Below are 17016 nucleotides of genomic sequence, written 5' to 3'. Positions count from 1 at the left end.
AAAAATAGAGAGAAGCAAGTAGAGTGAAAGGACTCTTATGGAGCAACAAGGAAGCTATAGCAAAGAACTTTTGTGCATTAATTCAGCCTCACTCCTTCCTAGGAGTTATATTAATACTTTCTATGTAAAGAATCATTCATGAGGGAAAGATATTCACACACCTTCAGAACTAAGTTTTGAAGTTTTGGAGAAATTAAGAAGAAAGTCTGATTAATTTTGGCTTGCCTTTTTTATTTATTAATTTTTTTAATCCTCCTCTTGGAATATTTCTGCAAACACTGATGACCTTGACCAATATTTATTCTGGACAGCAGTAAAGAAAAGAATGGTTTTTTTAAGACCTAGAAAATCAAAATCTACTTAACTTCAAGGCCTTTTTATGAAAGTTTATCTTTATTGTTATACCATCTTGTTCATTCTGCTTAATAATGCATTTCCCTCAGTTAATATTGGTGGACAAAAATTCTGAAATTATTCCCTTGTACAGGAACCTGTATCAAGACAGCTTCCAACACCTTAATTCATTGTATGTTCATGAGGCAGTAAACATGTCTTCATGGTTGTTTGTCAGTGTTGCAGATGCATCAGGGCTTGTGTATTTTGTCCATGAGACAGTCTCATTTCAAGTTTTCAGTGTCTGTAGATTTGTTTCCAGTGAAATCCAAGGCCCTTTCAGGCTAACTATTGCAGTATTTAATGGAAGGTATTAAACTTCTGAAAAGGAAGTTGAAAACAAATAACCACAAACAAATAAACAACAAAAATATTTGCATGATTAACTGTAGAAAACAGAAAACTTGGAAGCCATACTTTGCTACTGTTTATACCTCCACCCCAGGACTATTTAAAACCTTCTACTTCTAGAAAAAAATTGCAGTGACAAGTCTGTCTAAAATTCTTTTTTTGAATATTTGTATAGTCATTGAACACAAACTGACACTGTCAAAGAATAAAATATTTCCTTCAGCACAATTGTATTTTTAGTCCTCAAAAAAATTCCAAGCACTGTATAGTCCATAATACCTATTTAGACCAGTCAGAATTTCTGAATAGGCTACAAAGGCTTGTGGTTTTTGTTTCTCTAATAAACTCAAATTCAACTGATTACATATTTTTTAAGAGCTTCAATAGTTTATGAATTCACTTACAGTGATTAATATTAAGATAATAGTTGTGAATTTACCCTTTATCAACAGTGAGCTTTCATTTAAGACAGGCTTTTATTAATCTGATTTCCTTAGACATTTTTCCTGTTTAACTACAATGATCTAAATTCCTCTTCAAGCCTTCAAAGTCAATTATGTCTTGTCAGGTCTAATCTTTGACCAGGTCCTCAGCTATCTAAGGTATGTGTTTTATTCACAGTCAATGTGTCTAGAGAATGTGACAAAGTCTTTTCAATTCCACTGATGCTGGCAGAACATTGCGATCACACTGTAGGTCATCACTTAATAGTAATTTTAGTCACATTCCTATTGCTTCCTCTTTTATTGTTTTGCTTTTGAGTTGCAGAGAGACAATGCCTTCAAAGGAATTTAGATGTTTGCTTCATTTAATATTAATCTATCCTGATTAGCATTACAAACTAGGGGTTAAGCAGCATTGTTGCAAGACTGTTACCAAATCTCCTTCCTGTACCAGAAATAATTCAAAATATCATTATCAATGTCAAGGTGAATGTAACATTTGTCAGGTTTTGTTTATATGCATATATATGGTTATTTTTAATAGGTCAGAAATATAAACCAACTTTGAGATAGAATGAATCTTGTTCCATTTTCATTCTTTTTAGAATCTAACTTCCTAAGACCTCAGAAGCTATCCCAAAATTCTAAATTTAGGAAATTTCTTATTTTCTTATTCTTAATTCAGGAAATTTCTTATTTTCTTTACTAAGAAATCATGGTAAACATTTTTTTTGTTTGTTTACTTGTTTTTTTTTTTAATTTAGGTCAGGGTTTTTTTTTTTAAATAGTATTATATTCATTTAATTGCAAAAGGTATATTTTTTCAAACACTCCCAGCCCCTTTTAATCAAATCTATTTTTTTTTCAGAGAAAAATTAAATCTTCAGTTAAAATTCCATGAGGAGTAGAAAATGAAAAACATATTGATCTTGCATATTAATATTGTACAGTGGTTGACATAAATGGCAAATATTACTATACTGTATCTTACTGAATGATAGACAAAAACTATTTTAAGGATCTGCTTCAAATTGATTTAGATCAAAAAAATTTCTAAATGTATTTGTGGGTTTAGACCACAAATTTTAAATGAGAATAAATTTTGTTGTTATTATATTAGGCAAAGCTGAAAATATTACTGAGTAGATTGTACAGTCCATACAGGCTGCCTTACTTCTGTGATGCAGAAAGTTGCATATCACTGGAAATATTTTAAAATAAATATTTATTGTTATATTATTTTTAATGAGTTGCAATATTATTGTTTTATTCCTAAACTATAAGAACATGGTGAGATATTTGCTACAATTGAATAAATATTTCATTTTTAGCACGTGCCTCTTAACTGCAGACTTAAGTATGATGGGAATTCACTACCAGGCAGAAAAAGAAAATTGTCACAGATAGTTCATGGAGATACAGAAGAGGTCTAATGTTATAGGTTTATGATTAGGTGATGAAGAAGATTATAATGGTGTGGAGCTAAGAGGGGGAAGTCCCCAGACCAGAGAAGCGTCTATATACGTTTAACCTGTCAGCACTGTGGTTATTTGAAATTACTGTCAGAGTTCTTGTCAGCTTCAGGAAAAATGGAAGCCCATTTTTTTATTCTGTGGATGGAACTGGAGTTTAGGGTTCATTGCAATGTTACTCTGTTTGTCTCCATTAACTTGCTTTCTACAGTTCATTTAAAAATGACATAAATTTTGCCTATTATGTGATAGAGTTCCTACCTAAAGCTTAAAATTATTGAAGTTTCTTCATGTGTTATTCAAATTTAATTTTAATTAAATATATTAATGACACCATTTTTCAACAAAGTTCTGAAGCTTTCTATGTGTGAATTGCTTGTGCGCCCCAGTGCAGATGGCTGCAACTGATAGCAGCATGATGAGAGGTACAGATTTAAGAGATTTGGACTGTTCTTTACACATGGATAACTGTACTTGCATGAGTAAGGTTAAGGCTGAGTAATATCATAAAGCCAGTCTTCATGATCATGGATTTATGAGCAATAAAGACTATATTGAAACTATTAAAAAATGTCAAAGTGAAATACCTCAAACAGCAATTTTCAACAAAATTTATCACATGTGACGTATAAGTCATGAATGTGCTTTTGGGTCTACATTGTCTTATAACAGTACTGAAGCAACCCAAATTCCTTGACGTTCAGAAGAAAATAATTTGGATTTAAAATTCATTTTTTGAATTATTTATAGCCCTGAAAATATGATAACTGAATAATAGACGTTATTAATATCTAAGTCAAACAAATACATCATTGTGGTGCAGGAAACATTTAAGATTTTGTACATCAAGGTGCCAGAAATATATATCTCTATCTCATGCTTATCATTCCTGTTAATAACAAAACCAGGATTAGGTCCTAAAACATAATTAGCACTCCTGTGGAAAGTTATGTCCATAGTTATAATGAAGATAAGGCTAGATGGAGATCAGTAGATGACTTTAGACCAAACAGCTATTTTTTAGACAATTTGAGGATTAAGTCTACATGTCAAGGAACAAAGATAAAATAAGTACAGACAAAAAAGTCACTTCAAAATAACAGCATATCACTTCAAGACTACCAGATCCAAGCAGGGCTGCAGGGTGAGCAGTGTGGCCTTGCTGGTACTCAGAGGATCTGCAGTGTGTGCTTGCCTGTGAACCCGGGGAGCTGGGCTGTGTGCTGCACTTGTGACCTTCTGCCTCTGCAGCCCAAGAGGAGGAGGAGATGTCCCTGTGTGCCTGTGCCTGGTGTGAGTCCTGAGTGGGGGCTGCTGGGGCAGCACCTTCTCTGTGATTGTGTCTGTGCCCTCTGTGTGTCTGTTTCTGTGTCTCTGAGATGTGTGCTCAGCTCTGCTGCTGGTTGATGCTGCAAACAGCAAAGTGGCAGCTGCTTGTCACTGCCTGAGCAGAGACCGCAGGGCACTGGGCAGGAGTCCTGCTGGAGGAGGAGGCTGTTCTTAAAATCCTTAACATCCTTACCCAGTTCTCACCATCTGTGTGGTAGATTGACCTTGGCTGGCTGCCCAGCACACAGAACTGTTCTCTTGTTGCCCCTCCCACACTGGTCAGGGGCAGAAAATAAGATGAATAATATGGTGAATGTAAAGACACATAAAGAATGAGAAATCATTCACCAGTTATCATTGCAGGCAAAACAGACTGGACTGAAAAAGCTTTGTATCACCAGCAATGTGTGCTCACAGCCCAGAAAGCCAACCACCAAAAAGCTGCATCAAAAGCAGTGTGGCCAGCACATGGAGGGAGGTGATTTTGCCCTCTACTCTGCCTTTGTGTGACCCCCACCTGGAATGCTGCATCCATCCCTGGGGCTCCTGACATAAGAAGGGTGTGGATCTGCTGGAGCACATCCAGAGGAGAATTACAAAGATGATCAGAAGGTTGGAGCACCTCTGTAAAGAGAGCTGGAGTTCAGCCTGGGGAAGAGAAGACTCCAAACAGACTTTGAGCAGCTTTCCAGTGCCCAAAAGATGCCTACAAGGCAGTGAAGAGGGACTTTTTATAAGGGCATGTAGTGGTAGGACTAGGGAAATGACATAAAATGAAAGAGAGTAGGTTTAGATGAGATATTAGGAAGAAATTCATTACTGTGTGGTGAGGCAGTGGAACAGGTTGCCAAAAGTTGTTCCCTGGAAGTGTTCAATGCCAGGTTGGATGGGCCTCTGAGCAGCTTTAGGGGGAGGTGTCCTGCCCACAGCATGGGCTTTGGAACCAGATGGTTTTAGGGTACCCTCCAACCAAAACTATTCTATGATCCTATCATCCTATGACTTAAGAAAAAAAAATAATTATTTGCCAACAAACAGAGTATTATGGTGAGAAACAAAGATCAAATTAAAAGAAAAGCATTTTGCACTTTTACTGAAGCTCAGCTTTACCCCTTTACCCGCACAGAGAACAGTGCAGGCAGATAGGGAATGGGGTTTGTGATTATTCCATTACAGCTCCTCTCTGCAGCTCCCTCTTCCTCAGACTTTCTCCCTAGTCTGTGGGGTCTCCATGAGCTTTGGCTTCCTCCAGGACCTATCCACCAGCTCTGGCATGGGGGCCTCCACAAGCTGCAGTCTGCTCCATCACAGTTCACATACTGCAAGAGCATCAACCTGATTCAACATGGTCTTGTCAAAAGACTGCAAAGAGACCTTCTGCTTGATACCTGGAGTACCTCCTCACCTCTTTCTTCTTCTTTTAAAAATTATTACTATTTTTCTAGATTAACATATACAATATACTAATACTGTGATTTCTTTCTTTCATCTTCTAGATGGGGAAAAAGCTTGCTGCTTATAGGCTATAAAGACTATGTTACACTTGAAAAACAACATTGCAAAATTAATCTCTTTCTTATTGAATTTGTGTGTTGTGGTAGAGATTAAGGATGCATTATTTTATTACTTTTCTACCAATAGCCCACAGTGAAAACTAAATCATTACCACATGTGTCTATAAATTAAGTAGATTTCTGAGTGCTTCTTTCCACCAGCATGCTTTAAATCTGAAGAAAAAGGCTTATTTATGCCTTTTCAGTTAAAGAATTTGAGTAAAAACCTGGACAATACAGACTTCAAATTGTAACAAGAATAGCCTTGTATTTTTTTTCTGTTATCCACTCAATTTTATTAGATTATCTGAGGTTTGCTCTTGTACAGAGAAAATGAGAAGTTTCACATAAAAGAGTATGAAATTTCAAGCAACAGAGAAAGGAATCCTGGGCCCTAAACAAATTTTGCCTAGCACCAAATACTTACCTGACCTAGGCCTTTCAGGGAAGAGAAGTCAGAATCTGCTGTGAGACTATTACAGCCTTCAGATGAATTTGAGTCTGTTTTTTTTTTTTATAATTTTCTTTATATTTGAAGGAAAATATTGCATTAAAATAGAACATTAGGTAACAAAAGGGTGCTCAGAAAGCACAGAAAGATAGGTGAAATATACTGGGGAAATTTCACCCCATGCTGGAACATGTGACAGCTAATGCTGCCTGGAAGAGCAAATAATGCTCCAGAATTCTGCTATTTTTGATTCTGGAAAATGAGATTAGCAAAATAAATTAAAAAACAAGCAAACAAACAAAAACCCATCAAACAAACAAACCAAAATCAAACTAAGAAGATAAACTTCCCCTGAAAATGTGAGGTAATTCAGTCTTCCTGTGTCTTTGATACTCAGCACCTCTTCTCTGCCATCTACCCAGTACAGAAATTGATAGTGACCAAAAAAACTCATCCTTCTCCGCTAACCCATGAGTAACCAACACAAGTTGCATTGCTGATGAAAGAAAACTGTGGAAGACATTAAAGGGGGATGCACTTCTCCTAATGCAGGCATCTAGTACTCTATGAGATGCCCTAGGGTATCAAAAGAATTCACATAGAGCTGCTAGGTGTGACGTGAGACAGTGGTACTGCTGTGTCCTTCTCAAGTCACAGAGGAAACCACAAGGGGTACTCTAGGGCATACTGGATAGTACTACACACTGATGTTCAGGAAAATTAGTGGTTCTTTGAGTTGAATAAAGGTTCAACAGCTCAGAAGTTGAGGGAAAAAACATCAAATAAGAATTTCGCAATACTTGAGAAAAGTTTATTTTAAAAAAGTCATCCCCAAGGTCTATTTTAGGAGTTCATCATAGCCTACATGTTCAAGAGCAGAAATTAATATCAAACTTGATTTCTGTGCCTTTGCACACTGTATGCAGGAGAATTTTTTTTAATCTAATTAGGCATATAGCAGTGCAAATTTTTGTTTGATCATTTGTTTTCTGCTGCATTTTAATGCCTTTTTTTTCTCCTTCTATGTTCCTATTTTTGGGAACAGTTCACATTATTGTCTTCCAGAACAAGTGTAGCCCTACTCATTGACTTCTAGCAGAAAAGTTTTAGAATATCAGACTTTCTTTATGAACTAGCATCTTAAAATCAGCAAGGAATCTTGAATTGTTGCAGTATGTTTGAAGAATTAAAAGTCACCATTAGAACAGTCTAGCCTATGAAAACTATGAAACTAAACAGAAAATAAAATTAATGCCATTTTACTCTAACACCACTTTCTCCTGCTAATCTCTTTTATTCTGAAACCAGAATTATTCAACATTTGCTCTCGTGACTTTACTGGTATTTATACTCTGCTTTTAAAATTATCTCTTCACAAAACATTTTGGATTAGCAATGAATTATATAGACACCACATGTGAAATGCTGATTTTATTGGACAGTCAGCAACATCCTGTGCTTATGAATTTTTGCTTTTGTGGTTGGTCTCTATTAATAGTTGGTTGCTGATGATAACAGAAAGGCCCTTTCCCAAAAAATCTTCACATATCAGGTTCTGTAAGAAATTAGCATGCACAAACTCAATGCTGTGCCTTTTGAAATTATTCCTTTTGCCTTCACATACAAAGCATTTGTAAGGATCCTTTATTACTGTTTTGTAAAAGTCATGCTACTACAAATTGTGCATCACATATAATTTGTTCTTGTAAATAAATTAATAGGATCATAGAATTATAGAATCATAGAATGACTTAAGTTGGAAACAGTCTTAAAGATTATCTGGTTCTTACCTTCCTGACATGTTCAGGGACACCTTTCACTAGACCATCCAACCTGACCTCTAATACTTCCAGGGATGAGCAACTTTTTCCAGTGCCTCACCAACTTCACAGTAAAGAATTTCTTTCTAACACCTAATCTAAAACTACTCATTTTCAGTTTAATTTAATAATAATTTGTCTTAAAATCAATTATGAAATATATTATATTTACACATCTTCCAAAATCTGATTTTTTTTTCACAATCTGCCAGCACTAAGAGAACAAGAGATCTAGCAGATCATATGGGGTGTCTAGACACCTTAAATATGGTTGGTATGTACTACTTTTAAAAAAAACAGTCAAAATCTCATTGCCTTATTTCCCATTTGCAGACTGAAGAAGAACATGTTGGTTTTGTTTGTTTACAGAACATCTGCTTAGTATGCCAAATACAGGATGTTTTTAAGTCAAAGAAACTATGAGCTTGAAAATATTTTCTGCATTATTTAAAGGACAGCTTTGGGATGAGGGTAGCTCATAATTTTCACAGGTAAGACCCATGAATCAAAGATGCCAAAATCACAGGGGTCACTGGTAGTTATAGATGATGCCTCATGTGACTAGATATCCATTTTACTTCTCACTTTAGTTTAATATCTTTGGTAATTCAGTTATAAATAAATAAAAAGGCAAAATGGAACTACAATAGTAAGATGCTGTTTAGGGAAAAATCAGCAAATCATCGCTAGCTCACTGCTTCATGCTTCTTTAATGTTTCACTCTAGTATTTAGATGATCCATTTACAATAAGAGTATCTTTACAATTTTGACATATCACAGAGAAAATAACAAGTTTTGGTAAGAATAAGAAGTTTTTTGTCAGTAGTACAGATTTGCATGTAAAAATACCAGAATAAATAGAGTTATAGAAAGTAATAAAAACTATAGTTGTGAAATGGTTTGGGCTATTTGCCAAGTACCCACTAAAGCTACTCCCCTCCACAACCTGACAGGGGAGGAAAAAAACCCAAAAGTCTCATGGGAAAAGGACCAGGAGAGATCACTCAACAATTACCATCACAGGCAAAAGAGAATTGACTTGGGAAAATTAGTTTAATTTATTGCCAATCAAAACAGAGTAGGATAGTGAAAAATAGAAACAAAACCTACAACACCTTCTACCCAGCTCTTCCTTATTCCCAGGCTCAACACCACCCAAGATTTTCTGTACCTCTTTCTGGCATAGTAGTACAGGGGGATGGGTAATAGGGGCTCTGGTCACTTCATCACACTTTTCTCTGCTGCTCCTTCCTCCTCAGGGGGAGGATATCTCACACCCTTCACCTGCTCCAGTGTGGCATTTCTCCCACAAGAAGGAATGCCCTATGAACTTCTCCAGTGTGAGTCCTTCCCATGGTTGCAGTTCTTTGTGAACTGCTGCAGTGTGGGTCCCTTCAAAAGGCCACAGTCCTTCAGGAACCAACTCTTCCAGCATGGGTGTCCCTCTGGCCTTTGGGCTTTGGGTTACCTAAAAAAACCCCAAAGCCAAAACAAAAAACATAAGGATCTTTAACCTGCAAATTAATTTACTGTCTGACCCCTACACTCATCTTCAGCATGTTTAATTGCAAATTATTTGCAGCTGCTCCTGGTTTATAAACTGCACATAAGGAACTTTATAATCTAGAAGTTTTATGAGTGAAGATTTAAACTTAAATGGTATAGAGTGAAAAAATAAATGTAGATGATGGGTGTAGTGAGTCCCATACTGGTGTTTTAACTCTGTAACTCTTGTATTTTGACCAAAACTCCCTATGACACAAGTATTTGAGAAAAAAAATGAAGAGTTCTGTGAGACCACATTTTCCTGAAATTTGCTCTTGGATTACAGCTTTCTGCAAATGTCTTCTCACTTAAATTTTTGACAGTAAAAGAAGACTTGGTGATTTTATGGTTTTCAAACTTGATATAAAGTGCATGTTTGTTATGCAAAGCTTATTTTTCTTCCTGTTTCAGCTCATAGCTTTCATTCAAATAAGAGAACAAAGCCATAAAAAATTCTAATATTTATTTTGTTTTCTTGTTTATTAAAATAAAAGTTGCTTTCAAAGCTAGACTCTATGACTCTCAGCAGCCAGTTGAGAGAAAAAAGACAAAAAAAATTCAAAAGATAAATAAACCAGACAAAATAAATGCAATTTTATTTCCACTCCATATCGAAATTAGGCCTATAGAGAAAATATATGTCTTAGTAATTACCAAAGAGCCCTAGAATCAAAGATGGCTAATTTTGATATGTACTGTTTTTAAAAAACATCATAAAAGTGAAAATTTTGTCAGGTGTTTTCTAACTGCATCTAGTTAGCAAATGCAAAAGATCCAAAACCGTGTACATGAGACAAATTCACATGATGACATCACCACTTAAATATTGTTTTCCTTGTACAGGGTGGGAGGAGATAAAAACCAAAACAAAAACAAATGCCCATTTTCTGCTCTTGAAAGGAATGGGCCATATTGTTATTATATTTGCTTTCACCTTCAGGAGCAGAGAAGACACAAATGGGTGGACAGGTCACTAGGCAGGAAGTAGAATAGATTAAGTCACCCAAACACCTGGAATAAACAATCAGTTTTCCTTATAGGCATACTGACCTTTGAATTTTATGTCTTTCTTGTCTTTTATAAAAAGACTGCTACACCTTGTTTGATATCCATAAATTACAGTAGATATTCCATCATATCCTTCAATGACAGCATTTAGGTATCTCAATGTAAGTTAACGTTGTTGTGTGATCAACTTAGAGGACACTATTTATGGAACCTCTAATACCATTTCCTGCAACACATGATATATATTTGGAGCTCTACTACCTCAGTGTTGACCAGACCCAAATTTGCTTTCCTAATGAAATTTGACAAGGACACGGATATAAGTGCATCTGCACTTGAGTAGGTTTTTGCTCAGTAAAAATTAAATGCACTGAAAACCCATGCAAGACTTTCAAGTAAAGTATGTAAGTTTTGTATGTTGTTGTTCTTTCCTATTAAATTTATACTATTGTCTGTCTATATCCTTGCAAGAAAAAAGTAAAAAGGGGTAGATAATGAGACAGTAAAAAAAGATACAATGTTCTTTTGACTTGTTTCAAAGGCAAAGTTTTTACATAGCTAACTTTGATTATATGATTGCAATTTAATTATATTATAATTATGGATATAATTGCTGTTTTGTATGTTTCATTAAAGCTGCATACATTAATTGCACCTAACTTCTGTTGATGAGCTTAACTAATAAAAAGCAGATGTTTACAACAGAGGAGCCTGCTTAGCCTTCTATTGCAAGGTGACTATCTTCAGGAAGCAGGCAGGAACTGAATATAATATTGGAAATTTTCAGTTTCTCATTTATTCAGTTTGTAATTTTATACTACATACACACATATATACATATATATTCAAGAACACATTTATGTGCAAACATATAAAGATATTTTAAACTTAACTCTCAGTCTGTGGTATTACAATAATAATAAAATTATGCCAACAGTTTGCATCTATATTTTAAGGGGACAATGATTGCAATATTTGTTTGAATAAGAAAAGTTAAAAAACCACTTTTTTTTCCCAAGTAGTGCAATAGGGAAAATTTCAAGGAGGTCTAATTTTGCCTGAGTGCTTATATTTCAAGTGAATTATATTATTAGAAACTGTATTTCCTAGCCCACAGCTATAATTCAGGACAAATTATTGCTAATCAGTTATGTATTACTTACATTAAACTGTGAAAAAAAAATGGTATGCTCTTTTCATAAGACTAAAGTATTCTAAGTCAATCTAGGGAACAGGTACATTTTAACTGATGGGCACTATGAGCAGTAAAAGCATTATTGTTGAGTATTGTCAGGGCCAAACTGGAATTCATGAAGCAGTTATGTCCTAAAAAATTGATTTAGTGTATTTTTTTAATGAATGTTAAAAATATGTAAATAATTCTGTTAACCTTTATATTCTTGGTTTCTGTCCCTGTTCGTGCTTCAGTTTGGTGATACACCATGTTTTATTAAATGTATTTTCTCAGTACTTCAAAAATTGTCGATGTTCTTATCTGATCACAATTCTGAATGTGCAACCCTTACTCATCATGGAATACATTTGCTTATCATATTGACTTTCACTAAGGCAATTTAAATAAGCAAAGATGAACATACTGTCTTTTTTTTTTTTTCTAATTATAAAACTGTAGAGTGACTGTCATGATTTTTCCTGTGTGTTGATATAAATACCAATGGAAGATGTCTCACAGGACTTGCTCTGTTTGCTCATGAGTTGTCATTCAGGATGATCAGCTGCTCCCAGTATCTGCTCCTTTGAGAATTTCATGTCTGAATTGAAACATTCTGTTTTAAAGAGAATTTGGAAATGTTCATTTAATATGACATCTAGAGACTTCTTGCAATGTTCATGAGGGAAACAATGCCTTGATGCTGGTCCTTATTTGGAACTAATGGCTGTGAGGGAAACTCAGTCAATATCCAAAACCACTTTTCTGGCTCTTCCAAGCTGTGCACCAGAGATTCCCCTCCATTTCTTCTCCTTCCTCTCAGAGCTTTCCCTGGATACCCACTTAATGTCTAGGCACCTCAGTTGTTGACCATTTCTTTAGATGAAAAGTAGGTTAAGCTGGTACTAAATTAACCCACAAAACTTGGGGTGAATGAAGGAGCATTTCTGCAGCAACAGAGCTTTGAAAAATCTCAGACAACTGAAAAATCTGTTAGATCAGTGAGTGTTGCTCTGTGTTTTGGGCAAGAGGGAGAGAAAGCATGGGAGAGAAGCTGAGACACTTTTTCTCTGCACCTGAAAGAGAAAATGGAAGAGGAACTTTAAATTTCGGTAATGCAACATGATGTTGCTACAATCTACTGTAAAGATTTCAGGCCCCTATATAGAACAGCCTGAATGTAGGAGGAGAAAAGAGCTGCCAAATACATTAGCAGGAATTCATCGTGCTGAAATCCCCCATATGTTTGTTTAAATGTGTTTGTATATACACTGTATATTTAAACATATTAAACAAGCAACATTAAATCAACACTAGGGATTTTGGAGTTAGCAAAACTCATAGAAAACACCCCAATCCTGTAAATTTTAGACACTGTAATAGCAAGGTGTGGACTATATGACCTAAAAAGTTATTTTCCGTTCTTCATTCCCCTGTGATAAACTTATGGCACATACAAACATATATTAGATCATCCGGGAGATTTTATCTTAAATCTTTTTATTGTCCACACATTTCTAGGCAGCTTCCACTCCAGTTGAGCTTTGGCCACACAACTCTCCAAATCTCCCTACAGCAGCAGGCAGCATCTCTGTATTCTTCCCATGACACTTGACCCTGCCTCCATTGGCCATATACCTTCTATTTTTTGGCCTTAGTTTTAAAAGATCCCTCTTCAGCCAAGCTGCCCTTCTGCCTAGTCTACTTTTGACATTTTGGAATGGGCTCCTTCTTTGCCAACACAGTAGCCTATGTTGAAAATCTGAAAGATGACCCATTATGTTGAGGTCTACCACCCACCCTTTAGTGAATCCCTGGACTGTGGAAAAGATGGGGGAGTTGTATTTTGAGAAGGTGATTAGTTTAGGAAAAATGGAGAATCAAATTTCCATAGAATGATGAAGCTTTTAAAGAGCATGATTGTGTAAGGATAGGAATTAAAAGGTTTGAAAAAAAATTGCTCCAGTTCCCATTACACTTCAGTTGTGTGCTGGGATTTATCCTCATTTGTCCTTAGTTCACCTAAAGCAGTAAAGAAAGAATGGGACATCTAAGCTTATTCAATTGGCAAGCAAAACTAAAAGCTACATCCATTCCAGTACTTCTGTTTTGAACATAGATGTGAAGACAGATACAATAAATTGCTTTCTACTGTTTTCTGGAGGTACTCATGTGTCTTTGTTAAATAGTTTTGTCAACTGGCAAGATGAGAATCTTAAATTGCGTGTTTAGCTTTTAAGTGACATGAAATGACTGCATAATGTTTAGGAATCAATAACATAAAATTCATTTTCTGTGTCATATAATTTTGTGGCTTGGTTTCTTTCCAGGCCCATACTCCCATTCCATGCTGCAGATGAAGTGCCTATTTTTTAGGGAGCCACAAAAACTTCTCTGAGATGAAAATAAGGTCCAGCTGCAGAGATTCTAGGAGGTGTTTCTCATGTTCCTTAAACCCTTTCCACCCTTGTGCAGACCTTTCAATCTCAAATACCTCACTGCTGAGCAGCTTGTCAGGACAACTCTCCCTGTTTGGTTTCAACAATGATATATACTAAAATAATAATTTTAGGCTGTTTCATCAAATATGATAACAATTACCATATATTATGGTTATATGGCAGCACAGGGAATATAGAGGAGATTTAGGCTCATTGTTTAGTTTCATTTAGTTCATAGACAATTTAATTAGGTACATAATAAAGCTGTGAAGAACACTGGAGTTACCATAGAGTTATGTGAATGAAGCTCAGTACTGAGCATACCTTGCTGAAAATACTGGTGTAAAAATGGTCATAATATTTTACCTTCCCCAGGAGAAGACAGAATTAGGAATTAAGCATCTCAAAATACGGTCTCCAAATGAAACAAAATACTAGAAACTTCATAATCCAGTTACATCCCAAACCCCAAGAGGCTTGCAGGTGTTTCATGAATGGCCAGAAGAAATTTTTGTGTACAACTTGGCTGCTAAAATACTTGAACTGCTAACATGTTATAAAAAATGGCTCCACCATTCCACAAGCTAGTTCCAGTATAAAACTTATAGATTGTTCTCTTGGTATCTTTGTAGGCTACAGTTTTATCTTCATGGGCTGAGTGTGTGGTCCTAGCAAGGGCCTCGGAACTTAAATCTTACTTTGGTCACATATTTTAATTTTTAATTTATTCTCACTCTTTGCAACACATACACAGCAGTTTTCTTTTGTTTACATAGATGGTTAACTGATATTAACTCCGAGTAATTCATTTGTACTCTAAACTAAATTTATTTAATCTAGATTAGGGCAACATCAATATTTAATCCTTAACTGCTTTTATAGTCAAGGGAAATACTCACAGCAAGTGAATTATGCTTTCCAAATGTAGACACATATAATAAGTCAGATAAACCTAGCTGAAAGTGTTTCCACAGACTGGTAGTACTTATGGGTCTTTTAGGTATGACAATTTCTAAGAAGCCTAGTTTTCATTAGACATTTTCTTGCATCAAGGCAACAACGATTTGGATAACGTGATGAAAATTTTGTCTCCTTTCTGAAAGAAACTGCAATCCTTTTTGAAGATAAAGAAGTGCATTTTCACTAAAGAAATGAATTATTATCACATAGTTTACATAAAACTTAAATATAAATGACAAAAATGTTCCTTTCCTCTTTTTTCCATACTTACATATTGCATGCTACCTATACACATCTGTCTGATCTGAGAGAGGGAGGACACCTTAGAAATCAAACCAGTGTTGGACATGGGTGAAATATTTTCACAGCTGGATCTAAAAATTGAGCTGTGCATCTTAGATAGGTTTATTTTCCTGAGTCAAAGTATGTCATATGTATAGTCATAATTTTCTGTTATTTATTCTCCTGTTCTATATATCTGTTGCTGTGAAGAACTTACATATTTAAATATTTTACTTGAAGTCTGCTTTGAGTATTTTCAGAGGCTAAGTGAAAATGTGGATAAATAGTTTTTTGATATCCTTTTAAAATCTTGCACAATTTGGTGAGATGACAATGAGGCATATCTTAATAATATCTCCATAATATGTACTGCAGTCATTGAGTGAGTGTCAGAAATGCTTATCTTTTATTTTATTCTTCAAGGCAAAAACTTTCATGAAACTGACATTTTAATAAGAACTCACTTTTGTTAAAGAAACTTTCTTTTTTTATCATGACTAATTATTTGTTCAAAGAAATCATACTTAAAAGGTTTCACTTAAATAATGCTTTGCGTATAAGAAATTTGTTCCTATTTTGTACCATAAAGTTCTGCGAAAGTTCACCAAAAGTAGATATAGGGCCACAATACAATGGAACAAATCAGATCACAGTGGTGTTGATTGCAGACTGATGACTCCCTAATGTCCTCTGTAAGAATGAATAATATTAAGAAAATAAATTTGCTTGCCTTTATTTTCTAGCATGACTAATATGAATCAGTTTACTGTGCAAGACTTTTAATCAAGCTACTTGTATAAAATATCTGTGAAGACAGAATCATGATTGCAACATACAGAGTGTTCCTCTAGTTACTAATCCATGTTCAAAATCAGATTATCCTTCACAAATATGTTCCCTTGGTTCCTTTTCTCACTCACCTAAAGATGTCTCTGTGGATGTATCCTTGTGCTGCAACATAAAATTTATTTGCTTGGGTGGAGAACCAGTTGAAACATAAGACAACCATTTAAATGGAAAGCATGAATTTGAGTGCCCCCAGGTACCCCCAAGTGCTCCCAAGGTTGTATGCTTGTACATATTGTGTTGGCAGCCATAAGAAAGCCATTCCATGTCTACCCTACCTTCCCTGATAAAAAGATTCACTCTTAAAAAAATATATTTTTCAAGTGGGGGTGATGGATTCTCACTATCTTGTCTGTATTTCTTTCTGACAGACTACCCCTTGCATCCAGTAACAGTTAAATATTTTGACCACTTCCAAAATGTGAACATATTTCACAGTTGGAAGAGATGATGAAAAGGTTTACTGACAATATGCACAGAATAGAGACAGAGGTGTGTCTGCATTGAAGCAAGGTTTACAATTTGAGTTGAACCACGTTATAAGATGCCTAAGAATCCTACAGAGAAGAGACATAGGAAATTAATAGGAATTTTCCTATGCAACAAAGCTATGAATTTGTTTTTCCCACTCGTATGGCAAATAGTTGCAATTGGCTTTAGGGAGACACCTTATATTCACGTTTAATAGTCCTTTAATAGATACTGTATTTGATGCTCTTCCTCCACCATAAAGATCCTATCCTACCAAGCTAACTGATATGCACTCATTGCACTGTTTATTTCAAGTTCCATTTCACTGCTCTTATCATAATGGCTATTTAGGATTGTTACTGTGATTCATATTACATTTTGAGCATCATATGCAATTAACTCTCAGTGGCAGTATCCCTATTTGAAATAAGCCATATGCCTATCTGATAATGAGTACAATTTCTCCATCAACTGTATGT

This window comes from Lonchura striata, chromosome 1 (assembly GCF_050655825.1).
Source record: "Lonchura striata isolate lonStrDom1 chromosome 1, ASM5065582v1, whole genome shotgun sequence".
Classification (NCBI taxonomy): domain Eukaryota; kingdom Metazoa; phylum Chordata; class Aves; order Passeriformes; family Estrildidae; genus Lonchura; species Lonchura striata.
The sequence above is the reverse complement of the archived record's forward strand: the minus strand, read 5'-3'. Positions refer to the sequence as shown.